Raw genomic sequence first — 24,118 nt, forward strand, 5'->3', positions numbered from 1 at the left:
ATTCAGCAAACACTCCCTGGGTTTTTTTAAGCAACTCCCTCTTAGTCTATAACTTTTCTTCCTGACATTTAGTTATTGATGTGTGAAGAGCAAGCACAAAAAATGTGAAACAGTCTTAGAGCCCAATCCACTGCCCCAGTGGAGCACTGCCTCAGTGACCGCCCTTGCAAAAGTGCCATAAGGCACTCCTGCACTGGTGGAGAAGATGCGGCACTGGTGCTGAGGCCTGCACCAGTCAGCTCTGGGCGTCAGCACCGAGAAGATGACAGTGGAGCATGGCCAGTGTATGTACTACTGCCTGCTGGCAGAGAGGCTTTTCAGGGTGGGGAAAGGGCTGGGAGGGGGCAGAACTGGGCGGTGAGAGGGCCGGCCAGAGGGAGGATTGGGCCTGGGAGGAGGTGGAGATGGTGGCCAAAGCCTGTTCCACCTCCCAAGCCGAAAAGCCCAACATGGGCCTCTTTGGTTGTGCACCTACTAAGTAATGCGTGCAGTTCCAAGGAGACCCATTGTCAGCTGTGGAGCTTGACAAGGGGTAAGGGAACATTTGTGCCCTTACCCCAAGGAGAGTCCAGTGGCTGCCCCAGCCTCACAGGATGCAGTGGTAACCATTTAGACACCACTGCTCCTCGTGGCAGCCCTGGGGCTTAGGATTGGGCTGCCCCACTGTAATTCTATACATGTCTACTCAAAAGTAAGCCCAATTGAATTCAATGGGCTATTACACAACTTTGTAAGGGCACACAGGGTTGCAGTCTTAATAATGACGATAAGCTTTTGCATGAATTTCCTGAGGAATCTGTCCTAGATCACTTTCCAAGTGATCAAGAAGACTTAAGGATCATTTAAGAAACTGAAGGAATCTTATTTTGTTTTCCTTTAAAGAGGAAAATATAATGTTTTGCCAGATAAGATTTATATAATAAGATACATTCACAGGGGGGTGGGAATAAGATGAAGGTTCATCAAAAAGGATGTGAAAATCAATATAGCCCCTCCCTTCTTTATTGCTCTTCCTCTGGGAAACTGTGCAATAAAAGCCAAAGACCTTCTGGAAGGCAGAGGCATAAATGCAAAGGATCAATTCTGGACCATAGCAAGGTAGTGGCATATAATCTTTACCCAGACACCCTTTACAGAGTCAGCACGGGGCCGATAAGTAACTATCTTGGCCCTGGTAAACCATAGCCTTTTTCATTTAATTTTTCTGGAGTGCATGAAGGTGAAAAGTCACAAGCCCATATTTCATTTTTGATCCACAGGTCCAAATCAAGTCAAGCCTTGTTTATTGTTTATTATAACCATAAGGTCACAACAGTTTTAAAATTACAATGTAAACAGGAAGCTGAAGTGCTACATTGCTAAGTAGGGTTTCATTGGTTGTTTTGTTTTTTAAATTACTGGAGTGACTCGGAATTTTGCTCAGGCCTTACAAAATTGAGAGCCCAATCCTAGGCATATCTAATTGGAAGTAAGTCCCATTATGGCAAATGGGGGCTTACTCCCAGGTAAGTGTGGCTAGGATTGCAGCCTAAGGGTGGTAACTGAGGAAAGGGTAAACCGAAGTAGAGACGCCAGTCTTTTCCCTTTGGTGCTGGGCATATAAAGTGAGACAAAAATGAATGACATCTTCAAGGACTGTGCTTGAGAACATTCTGTATTCAGTCCATCCTCAAGGCAAATTTACCTCTTGGGGAGGCAGATAACACAGGCCAACACCAATTTTGCTTCCTTAAACATTACACCAATTCCTGGGTATATTTGGGGTGCTGATTCCAAAAATGGCATCCTTTTTGCCCTATCACATCTAGTTTTGGAGACACAGCATAGCCTCTTTAGTGAATGGTTCAAGCAGCTTCCTCATGAGGAAGCCTACACCATGGATTCCTCATGAGGAAGGTGCTTGAACCATTCACTAAATAGGCTATACTATATCTACAAAACTAGACGTGATAGGGCAAAACGGATGCCATTTTTGGAATCAGCACCCAAGTTCATATCAAACCACCATAAAGTTTGGGAAAAACTTTGCTGACCCTCAATTTTGTAGGCCTGTGTAATCCTCTGGATACGCAAGGGCTATCTTCTTCCATGTCATGGATCTGGATCCAAAGATATGCAAGTGCCTGACCAACAAATGGGAAGGGGAGAAGGAAAGCTGTCTCTGCCTTTTTTCACTGGTGATATGAGAGACATGTTTGACAACAAAATAAATCATTCTTTTCCAGTGTGGGTGTGATAGCTAACAGTTCCTGTGAATTCTCATAGGTGAGCAAGATGGAAAAGCTGCAGTCAGATCCACATCTTTCAGCCTGGAAATCTGTTATGGGACCCCACTGAGTTCTGTGGCCTATGTGAACTTCTGTCAATAGCTGTGCTGAAGGAGGAGGAAAAAAAGACAGGCTTCTAGCAATGAAGTGTGCAGAATGACAGTTGTCTGTCACTTCCAATTAATCAATTGGTGCTTACTCATTATTACTGATTCCTTGCCTGCCATTCATTGTTACCAGCCACATAGCATATGGGTTGGTCAATTCTTGTTATGGATTTAGCAATTTTACCTAATAGAGGAGTTACAAAGGTAATTAGCAGAGGGCCCGGGGCTAGTCTTTGCCCTGGTGAACTCCTCTCAGCTGGGTTTCTGTTTCCTGGTGCCAGATTGCTTATTTGTTTTTACCCTATTCCAAGTCCTGCTGGAATTGATGTCCCGTTTGGGCCAGGCTTGCAATCAGAGTTGCCACATTTTCTCAGATGGAGCTGCACGCAAGACAGAAATTCAGCAAGTGAAGCTCTCCCACAATACTGCAACTGGGAAAAAGAATGTGCTCCCTGGATCTCTGCCACACAGTTATAAAAGGCACAGGAGCTGTGCCAAAGGGAAAAACTTGGCAACCCAATGCAGAGCAAAGTGTTTGCAGTTCTAAATATCTCACAGCCCAACCCAATGGTGGAGTTGAGCTGGTGCAGGCCTCCCTGCACTGGCTCTGAGTGTCACAAACATGCCATAAGGCACATTTACACCAATTCAAAAGGCGACAATGCCAGCACAAGCATATATGCCAGCAGGGCCTGTGCGAGGAATTTTATCAGAGGGTACAAAGCTTTTTCTGGGCCCCTTCCCAAAGGGGGAGGGGGGCAATGGGAGCAGGCAGACCAGGGGGCAAAATAGGGTGGGGGAGGGTGCTGACAGCCACAATAGTCTTTGGAGCCCAGGTCTACTAGGCTTCTTGATGTAAAGCCCAGGTCTACCCGACCATGCAGCATTAGCTAGATATTGAAAACCAAACACACTCCTAAGTCTCTCTAAAATCTTTGAAATATAGAAAATCCATTGCAGAAAAATAGCACCATGGTATTTAGGCTCACACTAGAATGGACCAAAAATGAACTTCTGCAGCAGCTGCAGCCCCACAGCTGGGTCCCTGAGCTTCTATACACTCCTTCATGGTTATGGGATCCACAAGCCAAAGAGCTACTGTGGCAGGCCAGTTTCTTCCCAGATTTGACACTATGTTAAGGAGGGTCATTGATGCATTCCTGGGCCTGGTGTGCATGGCTTGCAGCAGCAGTTAACACTGCATGCACATGGTTGTGCCACGGCATCATGCGCAGGCAGTGAGTTCAGGTTAGATAGGAAAATGTCAGGACCCAGGAACTTTCTGGGCCCCCTCCTTTGGCTCCTGGGCCCCCTTTCTGACCCTGGGCCTGGGTACAAATTACCCCCTTTACCCCCTCTCCTAGGCCCTGTATGCCAGCTTGCTGGCCCTGGGTCCAGTCCCTGCACTGACCAGCACAGGTTAAATGTGCTCTGGGTGGTGCGGGGATGGGAGGAGGGCGTGGAGGGAGGGTGTTTTCTGAATGGTGATAGGGTGGCACAGGGGAGGATTGGGCCTGGGAGAGGGTGGGATAGGCAGCAGCAATGCACACCATATCCTAGTCCCCACTCCAAGGCCTGACAGACCTACATGGACAACTTGGATATGCGCCAGCTAAAGAGCTAGCACAGATGAGGAGAAAAATATTCCCTTGCCTCAAGGTGACCTCCAGTCTGCTCCAATCCTGCGTTGGATACAGTGCAGGCCACGCACTGCCATGTCCCAGTGCAGGGTTAGGATTGTGCTGTAAATGACATTCAGCATTTCTGATTAGTTTTCTCAGAAATCCCCTGCATATAGAGAAAACGAAGGCCAATTTATACAAAACAAAATAGAGAGTAAGCAAACCTATTTCTTGGATGTACCACTTCAGATGATAGGTGGAGGTTCTCGGAGAATGAATGCTTCTCCATATGAGATGCGAGTAGAAAGCTAGGGTGTCAAGGAGAAGGCTAAAATGCTAGGCTTTGAGCTTTCTCTTTGACATACTAGTATTCTCTATGCAGTGAGGTTTATTGTATATGTACTGTTCTGTGAGCCTCCACCTGCAACCCAGAGAACAGAACGAAGTTTAACCACATCATCTGCTATTTCTAAGTCTGTGGACTGTTCAAGTCAGCTCTGTGGTATGAAGGTCATCCAGTTTCTTCAAAGGGGAATTTGTAATGAATGTGAAAACGTTCCTTCTCCAGCAGGCATTTGAAGGGGCCTAGCAATAGTTATTTATTGTTATGCAGGCTTGGGTGTTTTTCGTTTGGTTTTTTGAAGGAGCTGAAAAGGTCATGGTGAAAGGCACCCTGAATCTACCAACCCCTCGGACCCCTCACAACATGCTGGTGATGCAACCCTCATCAGCTGGCCTTATGGATAGGTGAACCCTGAGTATGGGAGTCATTTTATGGCAGATTCATGTTGCTCCCCTAATGCGTGCAGGAAGCAGTTGCATGAATCAGATGACTGATATGGTTACTTCCCAAATTCCCAAGCAGTAAGTAAAGGACATAAGTAATCACCCCCCACTTCTCTCAGAAATATTTGTTTGTGACCCAAATCCTAACCAACTTTTCCAGCACTGACACAGCTGTGCCAAGGGGGCAGGTGCTGCATCCTGCAGTTGGATGGCAGTAACAGAAGCCTACTCAAGGTAAGAGAATGTTTGTTCCTTTACCGCAGAGCTGCATTAACCTTAACTAGCTGCTGGAAAGTTGGTTAGGATTGCGTCCTGTGTTTCACTGGCTTGTTCACTATGAATAAGAGGTCAGCGTCATGAGAAAGAGATATTCATAGGCAATTCACTGCCAAGGGTGAGGTCTGATGAGTGCACTCAGCAGACTGTGTGTGAGAAAACACAGTTTGCACTTTGAATGGACAAGGATGTGGCACTAACAGGTATAGTGCAAGAACATCTGAAATTAGCAGCACTTGGCATACTTGCCAGTGCCACATAGCAACCCATAATATACCAAGTGCTAGTGCTGAAATCTTGGGTGTCTCTTTTTCACAGGCATGAACTCTGGAACACTTGCAACTTAACCAACCCAAATCATTAACATTCACTGTGCATAGGAACCTTATGGTGCTATAATTGCTACCAAGTGACATCCTAATTGCTTGCAATGATGCTGTGAAGAGATGCTGGATAAAGAGTGTAGATGCTGTTCGCTTCCTCTCTTGTCACTTCTAGCCTACTAAGTCCTTAGGCACGTTTATCCACACAGCAGCCCAGAACTGGCCCTACTGGAGCTCTTCCAAGCTCGGTTTGTTGGTCATGCTGCATGCATGTGCTGATTGGGCCAGCTGGTGAAGGTGGCAGGGTTTGCTTTATTCCCAATCTTTATCTGCCTGGGGAAGTTTCAGTTCTGGTCCATGTCCTGCTCTTAATGGTGATAATATTTTGCACAAATAGAGCATTGGCTTTGAAATTGGGAGATGCATGTCCAAACCCTACTTCAGCCATGGATCATTGGGTGACCTCAGCTCCTTATTAGTAAAATGTAAATAATGACCTATCTCTTGGGTAGAGGTGGGTGAAAATGGTTGTATTTTTCATGGATTTTGGTGTTTTCCAAAGTTAGAAGTGCAGAAAGCAGTGTTATGTGTTTTTATTCCAAGGGCACATTTGTACAAAATTATAATTAGAAATTATGTAAATTATTACAATTATAAATTATAATTGCTTTAAAAGTGTACTAGTAGGTGATATAGGTGGTATAGTGTTGTCAGATGCTGGCACATGCATATGGAGATGTGAGCAGTGATTTTCAACCACTGTGCCATGGCACATTGGTGTGCTATGCAGGTGTCAGCAGGTGTGCCACAGGAGTTTGGGGGAAGGTCATTTATTAGTAGGTCCATTAGGGGATGTGAGTACCCCCAACACAGCATGGTGTGCCTTGTCAATTATAAAATACTGATGGTGTGCCTTGACAATTTTAGCACCTTCTCAATGTTCCATGAGATGGAAAAGGTTGAAAATCACTATGTTAGAGAATATGTGGATGTGTTAGAGAATGGTTTCATTTTTTCACTGATTTGGGGTTTTTCTGTTTTTATTTTTTACAAAAATGAGAAGTGTATTATATGTTTTCTTTATTTTGTTATCACTGAAAAACACACTTCTACTCATGAAGCCATTGTGAAGGTCAATAAGTATGTATTATATAGCACTTTGCTTACTGAATTTCATATGTAAACTATATGCTTCATGAGGCACTTTTTCAAGTGGGTGCTCCTTTTTTTTAGCAGGGGGAGAGTAACTGGCCCACCTCACCCCAGCACTGTCTGTTCTAGTGGCTGTCTGCTGGTATTCATTTGCATCTTTTTAGATTGTGAGCCCTTTTGGGACAGGGAGCCATTTAGTTATTTGATTTTTCTCTGTAAACCGCTTTGTGAACTTTTAGTTGAAAAGCGGTATATAAATACTATTAACAACAACAACAACAACAACAACAACAACAACCTGCTGGGCCAAAGAGTTTAGGATTATTTGGGGATTGACACTGACAAGGCATCCCTGGATATTTGCAGTCTGGAAGTCCAAGGCATTCAGTTTTTCAATATCCAGCCTAAAACAAATGTATCTGCTTGTATCTGTTTCCAGCCTTATCCAGGGCCAGCCCAGAGCATGAAGTACTGCAGCCCAGGAGAGGCAAGTAAAGACAATTTTAACTTATCTCTCCACCAGCTTTTAAAAAAAAAATTTTTTTTGCTGTCTAGTTCATTTCTTCATTTCAGTCTCCAGTATTTTTCCCTCTGTTCATCTCACGATCCCACTACTGCATTTCAAAGTCCTGAAAGTCTAAAGTTCAAAGTTCACTCTGTTTCTTTCCTCTGCATCTTTTCCTGTCTCCTTCTGTGGTTCCACACTTTTCATGTTTAACAGTCCCACCACACACAGCATGGATCTGATGCAGCATGAAAAACAAAACACATAAGAACATAAGAACTTAAGAACAGCCCCACTGGATCAGGCCATAGGCCCATCTAGTCCAGCTTCCTGTATCTCACAGCAGCCCACCAAATGCCCCAGGGAGCACACCAAATAACAAGGGGCACACCTGGTGCCCTCCCTTGCATTGGCATTCTGATATAGCCCATTTCTAAAATCAGAAGCTTGCACATACACATCATGGATTGTAACCCGTAATGGATTTTTCCTCCAGAAACTTGTCCAATGCCCTTTTAAAGGCATACAGGCCAGATGCCGTCACCACATCCTGTGGCAAGAAGTTCCACAGACCAACCACACACTGAGTAAAGAAATATTTTCTTTTGTCTGTCCTAACTCTCCCAACACTCAATTTTAGTGGATGTCCCCTGGTTCTGGTGTTATGTGAGAGTGTAAAGAGCATCTCTCTGTCCACTTTATCTTTCCCATGCATAATTTTGTATGTCTCAATCATGTCCCCCCTCAGGCGCCTCTTTTCTAGGCTGAAGAGGCCCAAACGCCGTAGCCTTTCCTCATAAGGAAGGTGCCCCAGCCCCGTAATCATCTTAGTCGCTCTCTTTTGCACCTTTTCCATTTTCACTATGTCCTTCTTGAGATGCGGTGACCAGAACTGGACACAATACTCCAGGTGTGGCCTTACCATCAATTTGTACAATGGCATTATAATATTAGCTGTTTTGTTCTTAATACCTTTTCTAATGATCCCAAGCATAGAATTGGCCTTCTTCACTGCCGCCACACATTGAGTCGACACTTTCACTGACCTGTCTACCACCACCCCAAGATCTCTCTCCTGATCTGTCATAGACAGCTCAGAACCCATAAGCCTATATGTGAAGTTTTGATTTTTTGCCCCAATGTGCATGACTTTACACTTACTTACATTGAAACGCATCTGCCATTTTGCTGCCCATTCTGCCAGTCTGGAGAGATCCTTCTGGAGCTCCTCACAATCACTTCTGGTCTTCATCACTCAGAAAAGTTTGGTGTCGTCTGCAAACTTAGTCACCTCACTGCTCAACCCTGTCTCCAGAATCAGAAGCCATGCTGACTCTCCCTCAGCAAGGCTTGTTCGTCTATGTGTTTTGAGATTCTATCTTTGATGAGGCATTCCACCATCTTACCCGGTATAGATGTTAGGCTGACGAGCCTATAGTTTCCCAGGTCCCCCTCTTTCCCTTTTTAAAGATCGGCGTGACATTTGCTATCCTCCAATCTTCCGGCACCGTGGCCGTTTTGAGGGACAAGTTGCATATCTTAGTCAAGAGATCTGCAACTTCATTCTTCAATTCCTTAATAACTCTAGGATGGATGCCATCAGGGCCCGGTGACTTATTGATCTTTAATTTATCAATGAAGTCTGAAACATCTCTTTTAACCTCTATCTGACTTAATTCCTTGGTCAGGAGGAGCTGTTCAGGCAGCGGTATCTGCCTGAGGTCTTCTGCCATGAAGACAGATGCAAAGAACTCATTCAATTTCTCTGCCATCTCTAAGTCTCCTTTTATTTCCCCTTTCCCTCCCTCACCATCCAGAGGGCTAACCACTTCTCTGGCAGGTTTCCTGCTTCTAACATATTTGAAGAAGCTTTTATTATTCCCCTTAATGCTGCTGGCCATGCGTTCCTCATAGTCTCTCTTGGCCTCCTGTATCACCTTCTTACATTTCTTTTGCTACAGTTTATGTTCCTTTTTATTCTCCTCATTAGGGCAAGACTTCTATTTATGGAAGGAAGCTTCCTTGCCCTTTACGGCCTCTCTAACTTGGCTGGTTAGCCATGCGGGCACCCTCCTGGACTTAGTCAAGCCCTTCTTCCTTTGCGGTATACACTTCCGCTGGGCCTCTATTACTGTTGATTTGAGCAACCTCCATGCTCTCTGTAGAGACTGGACTCTTTTTACCTTCCCTTTCAACCTCCTTCTAACCAGCCTCCTCATTTGAGGTAAGTCCGCTCGTTGGAAATCAAGGGTTTTTGTGAGAGATCTGCCCGGTATTCTTTCCCCCGACGTGCATGTCAAAACGGATCGCAGCATGATCACTGTTCCCCAATGGCTCAGTAACAATGACATCTCTAACCAGGTCCTGAGTACCGCACAATAGTAAATCCAGAGACACCTGTCCAATTCTACACAATTCTACCCTAATGAATCTGAGTCGCTTTGAAGAATCTTTCTCATCAAGCGTTACTCTGAATTTTTCACTTTCCTGCTTAAAAAAAAGTTAACATGGGGGAGGCTGGGAGCAAAGAGCCTTGGAAAAAATAGCAAGTCAATAAGTCACAACTAGGTGATGGCTTTAAAACAGGACAGCTTACTGTGGTTGTGCACTCACACTACTGTGTCCACTGAGCATGGTGTGCTGCTGAAGACAGATTGCTTAGGGAACCATCTTGTGCCAGTACACAGCCAAAACATGTACCCATTAGCTGTTGTACTGCAAAGGTGTGGCTTACAAAATGTCTTGTTTAATAGCTGCAGCTGCTAAAGGGCAATTTGCTCCAGAATGCTGTCAAATGAATGGAAGTGCAAAAGTCCCCATGGTACCCAGCCCATGATACAAATCTTCTGATTTCCCCATCCTTCCATCAAACAAAACTGGAATCAGTCTCTAACACTGCCCTTAAGAATGAGGCTAAATACATTGGAAAGTGTGATGATATGACAGACCTCCAGAGCACATGTGCACCACCTGCACAAACTCTCACCCACTGATACTAAAGACATTTCCTGAATACAAATTCCATTGATCGGGAATTCGTCCAATTTCTATATTCATAATGTGGTCACCAAGATTTGAATTTTTATTTCTCATTTCTGCACAATGATTTCGTCTGAATATTCTCTTTATAGCAAGATGTGAGAACTCCCATAGCCTAGAGATCCATTTTCTATTCTTCTCCAGGGCATCTTTATTAGACAGCAAGTCCCACTGAGCTCTGAAAGATTTCTAAAGTAAGCATGCCTAGGAGCAGGTATCCAGTCTCTTGCCCCAGCACGTGTTATTACATTTAAAAGAGAAGTTCATCATGCAAAAAAGATGGGTAAAAAATACAGGTAGTATCAAGCCTTGTTTCCACCATAACCCTAAAACAGTGGTTCCCAACCAGGGAACAGTTGTAACCCACCAGGGGAACCAAAAATGGACCATTCCCCTTTAAGGGGAGTGGCCCAGAAATGGTTGCCCTGATGGCGCAGCAATGATTGTGGCACCACAGGGACCCAGGAACATTCTAACATACTGGGGGGGGGGCGGGCTCCTGAAGCCTCCGATAGGTGATCAGAACTCAGGGCAGCCAAGGAGGCTCTCAGAGAGGACTGAGAGCCTCCAGGACTGTCAAGGGGTTTCAGGAGCCCTTCCAGGTATGTCAGAATTTCCCTGGACCCCCATGGCATCATGATCACTGCTGGCCTGTTGGGGCTGCCACCCTATCCCTGCCTCGCCCCTGCTACTATTTGCAAGGTTCCCAACTCCCTTAGAGGAGTTTTGGGAACCTCTTCCCTAAAACATTTTTATTTGGAACAAAGTCCTGTTGGTTTGTAAGGCATTGATGTGCTTTTAGGACCAGGGTGCGAGGACAACAAGAGCTTTGTCTTTCTTTCATCCTATTTTCACAGGCACCCCCTCCCATTGTGAAATCCTGAAAATATATACACTAGAACAGGGGTAGGCAACCTTAAACACTGAAAGAGCCATTTGGACTCGTTTTCTGGAGAAAAGAGCCACAAAACCCTTTTGACATCTAAAATGAAGATAACACTGCATGTATAGTTTTTTTACCTTTATGCTCTTATAGGTCCCATTTTTATAATGTAGCCCCCTCTTGTAGCTTTTAGTTAGTTTTGTCATACATTCTTGTCCTGTGTTTTCAGACGCCTGGTCCTCTATGGCGGTTATGATATCAGCTTATCTTACATGGATACTAAAGAACTCCCCCCACCTTCCAGAGGCAACCTGCTGGAAGGAAAAAAGGACACAGACTCCAGAGGTGGGGAAGAGAAGAAGCCAGAGGTGGGGGGGCAGCCACAGGCCAGCTTCTGCCCTGCCTGCCTGTCCTCCCTCACTCAGGCTGCAACCCTCTCCACACTATCCTGGGAGTAAGCCCCATTGACTACAATGGGACTTCTGAGCAGACAAGTTGGTTGGAGCTCTCAGGTTGCAGTCATCTCCACACTTTCCTGGGAGGAAGCCTCACTGACTACTTGTGAGTAGACCTGCATAGGAGGGGGCTGAGGTTGCAGCTCTCCACACCTTCCTAGGAGGAAGCTTCATCATCTGTAATGGGGCTTACATCTGAGTAGACACGCGTAGGAGCAGGTGCCAAGGCTGTAATCCCAGGCACCCTTTCCTGAGAGGAAGCTTCATCCGCTGTAATGGGGCTTACTACTGAGTAGACACACAGGATGTCTCCTCTGCTGTGGAGGAAAAGCCTCTCCTTGCATTGAGTGGGGAGCTGCTCAGGGAAAGGCGGGCTGCAAGGGCTCACAATGGCTGAGGAGGAGAGTTGGGGAAGGGAAAAACAGGGAGCTTAAGCCTGCAGAGCAGGCAAAATTGAAAAGGGAAACCAATGCGGGGCAGGTGAGGGTGAAGGGAGAGGAGGGCGGTGAGCTCAGGGGGCGGAGGGAAACAGCCTACCCTCCCAACACAGGTGCCTCCTGTCAACCCCTTTGCCACTTTCACCCAGACTTGGGAGCCACAGCAAAAGGCTGCAAGAGCCGCATGCTCTGGACCCGCGGGTTGCCAACCCCTGCACTAGAATATAACTGTGTGTGTTGTGAACAGTTCCACAGACTAGAGTGCCTAATATCCGTAGAGCTAAATCTCCTACTTTGAACACCCCCACCCCAGCTTTTCCAACTCATGTCAGTTCCGCTTTCTTGTTGGATGTTGAGCAGCAAATCCAACCGTCTAGAAAGTAGCAAATCAGAACAATCAAGAAGCCTATTAAAACTAAGCTCACACAATATCAGGGCTTCTTAACTCTGCGCCTTGTTCTAACTAACCCCAGCAGGGAAGCATGAGTATTCACAGGAGCAGAGCAGTTAAACTCATTAGTAGCGGACTCCTTGTTCGTCTCATCTCAATTCTCTTTAACACTTTATAAGTGTTCTGAGGTGACAGCTAGAGATTGTGCTTTTTAGCATTTCATAGACACACGCCCACCTCCCTGATTTATCCCAGAATAAAAGAGAGTGCGAGCAATCTCTCTGTTGACAAGGCCGATGAGAGATAGCCTGTATGATGCTATAGCCCTCTAGCTACCTTCAGGCTTCCCTTTTTCTGTAGCCCAGATGGTGAGGGTAAGATTCACAGTGCGATTCAAAGGCCTCCACTTGGATGTTTTCATAGTGAAATTGTACACAAAAGCAGCATTTGCCAAGGGCATTTGTTGTGGTTTCTTTGTAGACTGCATAGTAACAATAACAATAAAAGATCAAGTAGTTTGACATCCTTTCCTTAAGATGCTAAACACACACACACACACACACACACACACACACACACACACACACACACACACACACACTATTTGTGCCTTCAGCATGCATTCCAACTAGGTATGCAGTCTCAGTTATAGGCTGAGCAAATTAAGATCTGTATTTCAACTACTGACCCAGTTGGCATTCAGACTGTAAATTTGTTCACAATTCTACTGAATTACTGTATATATGTTAGATACTATTATAATTCTACTGAATTGGGCATACATGTTCAGGACACAATTCTATGTTTGAGGTTCACATTCCAACTCAGCCATCACATCTATTGCCAAAGGAAGGAGAGGGGAAAGTTGGAAAGCAGTATCTCAATGAGAGTTAAAAATGAATGTTTGTGCCCAGTCTGCATTTCAAGGAGGAATCTAACTTAATGGCCCCATCTGTTTGCAGTAAAGATGTGATACGCACCGAATGCAATCTCTCCTTTCACCTGACTGGATATGGGGTACATATGATGCCTAATAGTAGGCTCCAAAACACATGGGAGGGGAGAGTGGTGCCCCTGATGCTGGGTCTCATGGATATTTCACGACCATACACATCCCCTGCCCTGACTCCATGCCTGTGCACAAAGCATTACCAGGCTGTGGGAGGAAATGCCGCGTGCTGCACATGACAATGAGTTGTCCTTCCAGGAGTTGAACTCCTTTGATGCAGAGGCAGAAATGACTGCCTGCTCACATGTTGTGCTAATCACTATAAATGACCAAAGCTGATGTGGAGTGCGAGAAAGCAGGAATCACATAAAATGCCATGCCAACATTATCCCTGCAGTTTGTTGATCATATTCATTGTGCTGACACTATGATCACTTCCAACCACAGCCTAAATGGGCACCGGTCAAGCACAAAGCCGATGATGAGGGTTGGATATGCATCAAACACATCCACAGCAGAACCAACTGCCAGGGAATTGCAGCAAGATGTGGTTTAATGGAAGACCAAATGGTGTTACATATGATCCAGTTATATACTTTAGAGCAGCCATTTTCAACCTTTTTCAGCTCACGGCACACTGTCAAGGCACTAAAATTATTAAGGCACACTCCCATTTTTTTTACTTACATTAAATTACTACATTACAATTAATATAATTAATACAATTAAATCATTACATGACAAAGGGCACAGTCCTAACCAGGTCTACTCAGAAGTAAGCCCTATTTTGTTCAGTGGGGCTTACTCTCAGGAAGGTGTGGTTATGATTGCAGCTAAAGACTGGGGAGACGGACATTGGAGGGGAATGTGCCTGTGGTGTTGGAGGAAATCTTAAAAATTTGGTTTCCTCTTTAGGGGGGAAGCAGAGTAGCTTCAGCAGCAGACCCCACCTCTTGCTGGGAATCAACCCCAGGGAAGCTCCCACACCCAGCTAACTGCCAATTAATAAAAGACAAACTACAATGGCTGGTTGAAGTTGCAAAAGAAGTCATTTACTCACGGTTCTATAGAAGCATATGTTACAGCATCTGAGTAGATCAGAGGTTACACTAAGCTTGAGATAATAAGGCCCTGGAGCTGCCTCGTCCTGTGTGCCATGTGGTTAAGATGGCCTCACCAGCAGAGCCCTGCTGTGACCCATCTTGTCAGGTCAGTGTTCAGTGAGGAAGAGAGGGCATGCTCGGAGCAGAAGGGAAGGTTATAGTGTCTGGGCCACACCCCCACATAGGTCATCCAAAGGGGACAGGTAAAAGTGTAGGGTCAACTGGGCCACGGCTTAACCCTTTCAGGACAGTATCCTGCCACCTCTGGACAGCAGACAGAGTTGCACCAAACTGAACATGTGGGACTTACTTCTGAGTAGACATGCCTAGGGTTGGGCTTTTGGTGCGCTCTTTTTTCTCAAATACATGAGTAGGCAATTGGCACTTCTCTCTCCTCCTCTCACCCACCCCACCCCTTCCCACAGGGACATTCCCCCCTCATCTCATAATTACAGTTAGCACCTTTCCTACTATCCCTCCCCTCACTGGTCCACACCTTCCAAAGGTCCAAAATCACTTGCCTCACATTCTCCCCCCATTGCCTGCTCCTGTATTTCAGAAAAAGGTGCGACCAAAAGCCCAATCCTAGGCAAGTCTACTCAGAAGTAAGTCCCATTATAGTCAATGGGGCTTACTCCCAGGAAAGTGGGGCTAGGAGAGGAACCTGAGAGCCCAGCCGAGCTCAGGCATGTCTACTCAGAAGTAAGTCCCATTATAGTCAATGGGGCTTACTCCCAGGAAAGTGTGGATAGGATTGTGGCTGCTGAAAGGCAAAGGCAAGGCAGGGAGGGTTGCTTTGGGGAGCTACAGGCAACCGTGGCAAGGAGAAGGAACTTTCGTGGACCCTCAGCCAGCCCATTCTTAGGCTGGTGGCCACAGCAACTGGCTTCCTACCTGCTACCCTGCCCCTGGCTCCCACCTTCACACTCCACCCAGACCTCCTCCAGGCTTTTCTGGTTGACCAATCAGCACGGAGAGCAGACAAGGGACTTGATACCCAATCCTAGGCATGTCTACTCAGAAGTAAGCCCCATAATAGTCAGGGGCTTTACTCCTAGGTAAAGAAGGATCGGGTTGCAGCCTTCCTCTTGCTCACAGCAGGAGATGCAAAGCAGCCACAGGTGCTCCTTTTTTGCTGCTGCTTTTCCCGCCTGCAGCTGCTGCCAGCCTCCTCTGGCCCTGCGGCACACCTGAGGCTGCCTCGTGGCACACTAGTGTGTCATGGCACAGCGGTTGAAAACTGCTGCTTTAGAGAGCCAGTGTGATATAGTGGATAGTGTTTTGGATCAGAGAAACCTGGGTTGAAATCCCCATTCAGCCATGAAGGATACTGGGCAACTTTGATCAATCTCAGTTTAAACCAGTTTAGGAGTGTTGTCAAAGTAAAACAGGGTAACTCCATTTTCACTTTTCTTTGGAAGAAAATACAGGAAACGATTGTGGTAAATACTTTGTAGATGATGTATCAGAAGCTGTGGACAGCCTTCTGCTTATGCTACCAAAGACTGGTGTATTTAGGAAATTTAGAAAACACAGTCAAAGCAAGGGATCAAAGAGTTTGGAGTTGATTTCTCCAGTGTCTTCAACCAATTAATTAAGCAATTAAACAAATATAACTTGCACCAAACCATTTAGACACCTTAAAAAAACACTGACAGGAATGTAAGGCAAGCAAAGGCTACCGATCAGTGTTGGAGGAAAAGGCTATCTTTTACCATTTCTTTTTCATTCTCTATTAAAGCAGCACATCAAAACAGCCTTACAAATAAAATATGTACCCTTAACTCTCATCTCAGCACAATCAATTAAAACAGGCCTCTATGAATGAAGCCATTTCTGCCCAACATTGCATACATGCAACAGGGATCAGTGTGTACATCTGTGGATTGGGAAGAGATGGGTTAATCAACTAAAGTTTGAGTTGATTAATCTACCAGTTAAAGGCTGTGGTCTCCCCACCCCACCCCAAGTTTCTATTCTTTGTTAGCATGCATCTATATGGCATTTTGAAGCAAGCCACTCACAGGATTTGGGACCATCCCCCCCCCCCCCATATTTAGCACCTAGCACTGCATCCACATTTTGACTAGGAGCCTGCTCTCATTTAAGCAGTAAGAATTATGCTTTCCAAAAGGACTAGGTTGAGTGCCCAGATACCATTTTGCACTCTGTGGGCAAGACATCATCATCAAAGCTTCTGCAGAACAAAAGCCAAGGTCTACAGAAGTTTCTCCCAATAGGAACACCAGTCTCTAACACTGCATTGCCACAGTATAAACATCAGTCATAACAATGCTAACCATTGAGGTGGACGATTTCCTTCCTGTTCTGTGCTTCAGTCAGAGCTTGGTTGCCCAGGAGATTTCCTAGCAGCCACCTCCTCCATGCAATCTTGTCTGAACCATCAAAGGCATTTGTTTGTATTCCTAGGCTAGGATCAATAGGCTCTCCCTGACCGCAAGAGGAGATTTAGAATCAGCATAATAGAAGAAGGGGCTTGAATGAAAGATGGGGTAATGTACCTGTTTTCTCTCTGCCTTCCTCCCCCCATGCCCAGTGTACAGCTCCAAGCTTCAGAAGGAATAGACCACTAAGGTGGAACAGTAAAGATAATGAAAATGTGAACTGAACAGAATCATGAAGAGGGAGATCTGCCAGGAAACAGTTTCCCTAAGGGAGAGAACATAACAAGAACAGCTGAGTGCATCCAACCTGCCAAGACACAGAGTGCCTTTTGGAAGCAAAAGCTATAAAGCCAAGCTTATGAATAGAAGCTTTTGAGCTAAATTTCCCTTGATGAAGAGCTTATTCTATCTCAAATGCAACTTCATTGTGCATCTATTATTTAGTAGGGTTTGATCTCCATTGATTAGGTGCTACTTTCTCTCTGTGCTGCTGCAGACAAATGAAGGCATCAGCATGAAGAATACTGCATGTGATCACATAGGTTCAGACTCCCTTGTCCCACACGGTGCTGCCCAGATACAGGTCATTCCGGGAAGGGGAGGGGGAGGAGTAAAGCACTGTTGAGAAAGTTCGTTTACTTGGGAGTTGGCAGGACACATGTATCCCGTGGGCTGTATGCTGTTCATGCCCCTGCCTTGGGCTGCAGTGCTGTTAAGAGAACATTGGTTAATGCACTGAAAAATAGATTTGAAGAAGTGCCAGCAAAAGGATCAGCCCTTTCCTAGTTTAGATTCGCCCGGGGCAGACTGACACAAAATGGCCACCATATGGAAGATGCTTTAAATGGCTTTCTGTGGCAGTTGTCTCCATGCAGCAAGCTGCCTTTATACACTGCCCATCACACTACTGCAAAGAGAAAAAACAAGTTCATAGTGGCATGGTGAAAAATCCCACATTCCACTTGGTGAACCTTGGCACATGACTGGCTTGCCACATGGAATCAGCCATGGTGGGGAGTCATTTAAAGTGGCTTCCATGTGGCATCTGTTTCATGTGCAGAATTGGACTCTTGACAGCTCATTTTTTTTGTCTTTGTTACACACTCCCATGGCAGTGCCCATAGAAAAACAGGTACTGAATATGGACTCCTAGAGGCAAAAAACCACCAGGCTACAAGAGGGTCCAATGCAGATCATGATTGTGATGGGGCACAGCCTGCTTCCATCTGGTGGTCCCAATCCAGATCCTGCCCCTCCACCTGGCAACTGCTACTTAGCTCAGAGAAAACCAAGCAAATCAGGGCCAAGAGTATTTTTACAATAATGTATTAGCCCAGCCCTCTGGCTCCTGCTTCAAGTTGATTGGTTAGGTGCATTCGTTCACCAGCAGTGGCAGGAAAAGTGTCCAAGCCAGCAAAGCTTTTATCAGTTGAAAACTAGCCAGTTCCTGGTCTGTCATAGTACAGCATAGTAGGATTTCTGCCTCTGCCCAGTTACCAATGTATAACTGGTTGTCTTCTAAGATCAAATGAGAGAAACATTGGTAGATAACATCCATTTAATTATTAGATATAAGCTTCTCTCGCTGCCAGAAGTCATTACTCCATGTTCATTAAAATTATGTCAATACAGAGCACCAGACTTCAGTAAGATATCTTTTCATGGCAACTAGAATCATAGTTGCAAGAAAATTGATGTATATGATGAGGAAGGATAATGGTAGAGTCACACTGGAAGTTTTGTGCCCCTGTCATATTTTATGGAACAATTTTGAGACAAAGTGTAAATACATAAGAAGATGTTTTATTTTTGTAATAATACTTGTGAGCTTCATTTTATTTATTTTTTTCTTATGAATTTCACTGTGCAAAATAATATAGAGGTGCTGTGTTTTATGATGCTATAAACAACATTTTAAAAATGCAACCTCTTGTCTCTTGTGTGCACGCAAATAAATCAGCCACATCATCATTGTACTTAAGAAGAGAATTGAGTCAGGAAGGTATAGTGTTTCTGGTGTTGGACTTAGAGCCCAATCCCATCCTATTCTCTCCCTGCCCCCTGCTGGTGCAGCTGTGCCAAAAATGGGTGTGCTGTATCCAACGGGGAGGGGGGGAGTGTATTAGGAGGCTTCAGAGGCAAAAGGGGATTTAAATCCCCTTGCACCTCTATAAATCTCCCAACCTGCAATGGGTCTCCTTGGACATGTGCTAGCAGTTTTGTGCAGTGTTGCAGCTGCCACTAATGCTGTGGAGTCCCTTGCTGGCAGAGAGTCATATTACAGATTGCCTGAGCATTGATGGATCACCCCAGTGCTACGTTGTGCTGACTGCAACAGCCTCACATTGCTTTGTGCTGGGCTGAGCCTTGGAAAACATATGGCTGGCATAATGCAATCTAACTTTGATAAACTTCAGTCTTCTTGCAAGAAGATAAACTGCACCTAAGAAAAGGGGAAAAAGGAAAGAGGGAGAAAGCTTCCATCCAAATGTGTGTGTGTGTGTGTGTGTGTGTGTGTGTGTAAAAGAAGAGCTTCCTACTCTGTAAATGAGACTGCAGCTCTTACTGTGACAAATGCTCTGTAGAGGTTTCTTGGCAACTCACCTTTGCAATACTTCAACCAGGGCCCATTAAACTGCCAGGCACTGTTTTCCTGGTAGCTAAGGTGTGTGCTTGAAAACACTCTCCCTCCATCACAGTTGGAAACGAAGAGAGTCATAAGAACATAAGAACAGCCCTGCTGGATCAGGCCATAGGCCCATCTAGTCCAGCTTCCTGTATCTCACAGTGGCCCACCACTGTGGGATACAGTGAGTCATGCAGACCACTAAGTCATGACCACTGAGTCATGCAGGCAGAAGACCTGGTGTGAAGACAGAAGGATGGAAAGTGCATCTTGTGCAATATCAGGCTTGCCATGAATGAGAAAGGCAACTCCTGGACTAAGAGTAAAATCAATTGCAGGTTGATGCAGAAGTAAGACCCACTGTGTTCATTGGTGCTTACCCCCAGGTAAGAATGCATCCAGTGGGCAGTGTGAAGTCTAACATCAATTCACGTCAGCCCGGTGAAGTTTTGGTACAGTTACACTGCTGGTCTTATGCATGTGTTAACCCAAGTAACCTCTTCTCATATCACTATTTTATCTGTACCACTTCTATGGGAAGCAAGTAGTTGGAATCTCATGTGATACCCCAGAATACTTTGTACTAGAATTAAGTCTTGTCAATGTGATAAGTAGAGCAAGGTCGAAAGAGGCATTTTCGCTTGTAGACTTCATGATCCAGGATGGCTACCCGAGCATATATTACTCTACGAGCCTATGCCGAGGTGTCACAAGGTCAAATCAGCACATACACAAATTGAGTTGAGCTTTGCACACCACTGATCAACCCTCATTTAAAAAAGAACACAACATGGATGGAAAGGAAGTTTATGTGTACACCAGAGCAGTCACACAATCACTTCTGTGTGACAGCCATTTTGTTCTAAAGTGACTGTGTATGAATTGCAGTGGAGCAAAGATGGCTAGTATAGAGTTAGTTTTAGCAGTGGAGGACAGTGCATAGTATCACAAAAGAAGAACAGACAGTGAAATGTCTGCAGGAGTGAGGGATACAGGCGAGAGATCAAAATAAAAAGAGAGGAGGGCCAAATGATGGCAAACCATGCTTTCGAATGCAGGAACAGGGCTGGAGTGTTGAGATCTGAATGGTGCAAACGGCTCAACCAAATTGTACAATCCAGCTCTGCACCAACCTCCTTGACCCACATTTTGACGCAGTTTTGTCCCATGAATTGTGAAGGCAGAGTAAGTAGATAAAGCATAAGACTGGCAAGCTGATTCAATGTCAATATTAGGATCAAAGGGCCCATCAGTAGCCTTTGTGTTTTAGACTCAGGCTGGGTCAGAAGTCTGCACAGAATCGCCTCTCATATCCCATTGTACACCTCCCTGTGACCTTTTGATTTCCACCACTCTTTAATCATGCAGTGATTTACTGCCTCCCTCTTTGCTGCCCCTAATGCTTGGCTCCTAGAACAGGTGACGGTTCCTTGTTTATGTCCTTCAAATACCTTTTAAAAACCCACCTTTTCCATTCAGGTTTTGACAAAATGCTTCAGTTCCCATTTGCTACTTTAACTGAGGGCCAACCCTTTCCAAATTTCCAGAGCTGATGCAGTTGTGCCACTAGGGCATGTGCTGCATTGTGTGACTGGTGGGCAATCACAGCGGCCTCTTCAAGGTGAGGCAACCTTGTAACCTCGTCAAGGTTTGTTCCCTTACGGGGGAGGGTGTATTGCAGCTGCATTGGAGCTAAAAAGTTGGATAGGTTTGGGCCCTGAGCCTCAGTATGTGTAGCGGAAATGATTTCATGTGCTCCCCTTGTTTTCCTCTGCCTCTGTTCCCCTTCCCTTCATCGGTTGCCTCCCTTGTGTCTGTATCTGCATCATAAGCCTCTCAGGCCAGGGACCTGCATTTGTAGTTCCTAAGACACCATGTGGATGGTGTCATAATAGTATTAATAACAATGCTGTGTGTACTGAGAGAGAGGTTCCATTCTAGTCTGGCTTCCTTGCCTCCCTTTGCCTCCAAGAATCTTCCTCCCACTTATGAAAACCTGCCCTATATAAATGGGAGGCTGAGCTGGGCAGGATGATTTCCTTTGCAGAAATAAAACTGGGGCAGGGGACCCGTTGGTTGTCATTTATTAGTTCCGCAGTCTAGAATGGAGTCTGCCTCATTATTTCTTAATTAGAAGCCAGTGATGCCAAGAGGTAGCATGAGAAGTCATTGACTGTTTTATTGCACTGCACCACAGACTGGCTTCAGGAAGGGGAAATGTGAAGCCCCTTCTGAGCAGGAAGAAGCAGATGAGACATTTATGAGTGTGTTTTAATGTCTTAACCAATGGGATATACACTGCTCAAAACAATAAAGGGAACACTCAAACAACACAATATCACTCCAAGTCAATCACACTTCTGTGAAATCAAACTGTCCACCTAGGAAGCCACACCGATTGGCAATCAAGTTCACATGCTGTTGCACAAATGGAGTAGACAACAGGTGGAAATCATAGGCAAGTAACAAGACACCCCCAATAAAGGAGTGGTTCTGCAGGTGGTGACCACAGACCACTTCGCAGTCCCTATGCTTTCTGGCTGATGTTTGGGTGACCTTTGAATGCTGGCAGTGCTGTCACTCTAGTGGTAGCATTAGGCAGAGTCTGCAACCCACACAAGTGGCTCAGGTAGTGCAGCTCATCCAGGATGGCACATCAATGCGAGCTGTGGCAAGAAGGTTTGCTGTGTCTGTTTGTGTGGTGTCCAGAGCATGGAGGCGCTACCAGGAGACAGGCCAGTACACCAGGAGACGTGGAGGAGGCTGTAGGAGGGCAACAACCCAGCATCAGGACCGCTACCTCTGCCTTTGTGCCAGGAGGAACAGGAGGAGCACTGCCAGAGCCCTGCAAAATGACCTCCAGCAGGCCACAAATGTGCATGTGTCTGCTCAAATGGTCAGAAACAGACTCCATGAGGGTGGTGTGAGGGCCCGACATCCACGGGGGTTTGCTGATAGCCCGACACCGTGCAGGACGTTTGGCATTTGCCAGAGAACACCAAGATTGGCAACCTCGCCACTGGCGCCCTGTGCTCTTCACAGATGAAAGCAGGTTCACATTGAGCACATGTGACAGACGTGACAGAGTCTGGAGACGCCAGGGAGAACGTTCTGCTGCCTGCAACATCCTCCAGCATGACCGGTTTGGCAGTGGGTCAGTAATGGTGTGGGGTGGCATTTCTTTGGGGGGCCGCACAGCCCTCCATGTGCTCGCCAGAGGTAGCCTGACTGCCATTAGGTACCGAGATGAGATCCTCAGACCCCTTGTGAGACCATATGCTGCGCGGTTGGCCCTGGGTTCCTCCTAATGCAAGACAATGCTAGACCTCATGTGGCTGGAGTGTGTCAGCAGTTCCTGCAAGATGAAGGCATTGATGCTATGGACTGGCCCGCCCGTTCCCCAGACCTGAATCCAATTGAGCACATCTGGGACATCATGTCTCGCTCCATCCACCAGCGCCACGTTGCAGCACAGACTGTCCAGGAGTTGGTGGATGCTTTAGTCCAGGTCTGGGAGGCGATCCCTCAGGAGACTATCTGCCACCACATCAGGAGCATGCCCAGGCATTGTAGGGAGGTCATACAGGCACGTGGAGGCCACACACACTACTGAGCCTCATTTTGACTTACTGTATGGACATTACATCGAAGTTGGATCAGCCTGTAGTGTGTTTTTCCACTTCAATTTTGAGTATGACACCAAACCCAGACCTCCATGGGTTAATAAATGTGATTTCCATTGATGATTGTTGTGTGATTTTGTTGTCAGCACATTCAACTATGTCAGGAATAAAGCATTTAATAGGAATATTTCGTTCATTCAGATCTCGGATGTGTTGTTTAAGTGTTCCCTTTATTGTTTTGAGCAGCTTATTTCAGTGGGGAGGGAAGGGGAATAAACTATGCAGAGATAGAACGCTAATTTTAAATGTTTACTGAGCAATTCTTAGCAATACTTAGCCTTCTCAGAGGGAGAAAGTGGCAAAAGATAATTGCAATTGGTTTTTTCCCTGCTCACATGGTCTTCCAGCATGCCAAAAGGTTAATAGATATTATTAATCAATTTTTTTCAGCTTGATTCTATTCAATTCACAGAGATGCCTAGTTATCACAGGCTTCATTGTCAGGATGCCCTGCCTCCTGAAGATGGCAAGTGGGAGTAGCCAGCATGCACTGAGGCAGATGTACCCTATAGGGAAGGGGGTGGAGCAGTTGCCTTGCTACTGTGATAAGCAGGACACTGCCCCTCCCCTTTAGTGAGCCAGCTTGCCTGGTTTGGGAGTTAGATCATCATTGCACGTATGTGGCCTGCTGCTTGTTTAAAGGGCATGGATTAGAGGGCCAAGAGGTGAAAGAGACTGAGTTGGTGAACTTCCAGCCAGGGAAACTAAATGGGAAGAGGAGGAGGAACATGATGGCATAAAGCCTCCCTTTCTCTGAGCCTAGGGGGATTCATCAGAGCAGTATTCGAGTTTCTTTCTGCAAAACATTCAATGGCTTGGTTCAAATTTGTTGACAATTCTTTCTCACACTTTAAAAAAAAATCAAACTTTTAATTCCTTGTACAGGCACCTCTCAAAAGTTTTGCGGCATTCTTTCAAAAATGAGCATGTGTAAATTAGGTTTCAGTATTAATGTTCAAAGCATGCTATTTCAAAAATGTGTAAATCAGATCCATGTTAAATGAGAGGCACCTGCATTAATTTCACAATCGTAAAGCTCTTCTCATAGCCTGCCATACTGGTGCAGTGATTTTCAACCTTTTTCATCTTGCAGCACACTGGCAAGGCAC

Source organism: Tiliqua scincoides, chromosome 4 (genome assembly GCF_035046505.1).
Source record: "Tiliqua scincoides isolate rTilSci1 chromosome 4, rTilSci1.hap2, whole genome shotgun sequence".
Classification (NCBI taxonomy): domain Eukaryota; kingdom Metazoa; phylum Chordata; class Lepidosauria; order Squamata; family Scincidae; genus Tiliqua; species Tiliqua scincoides.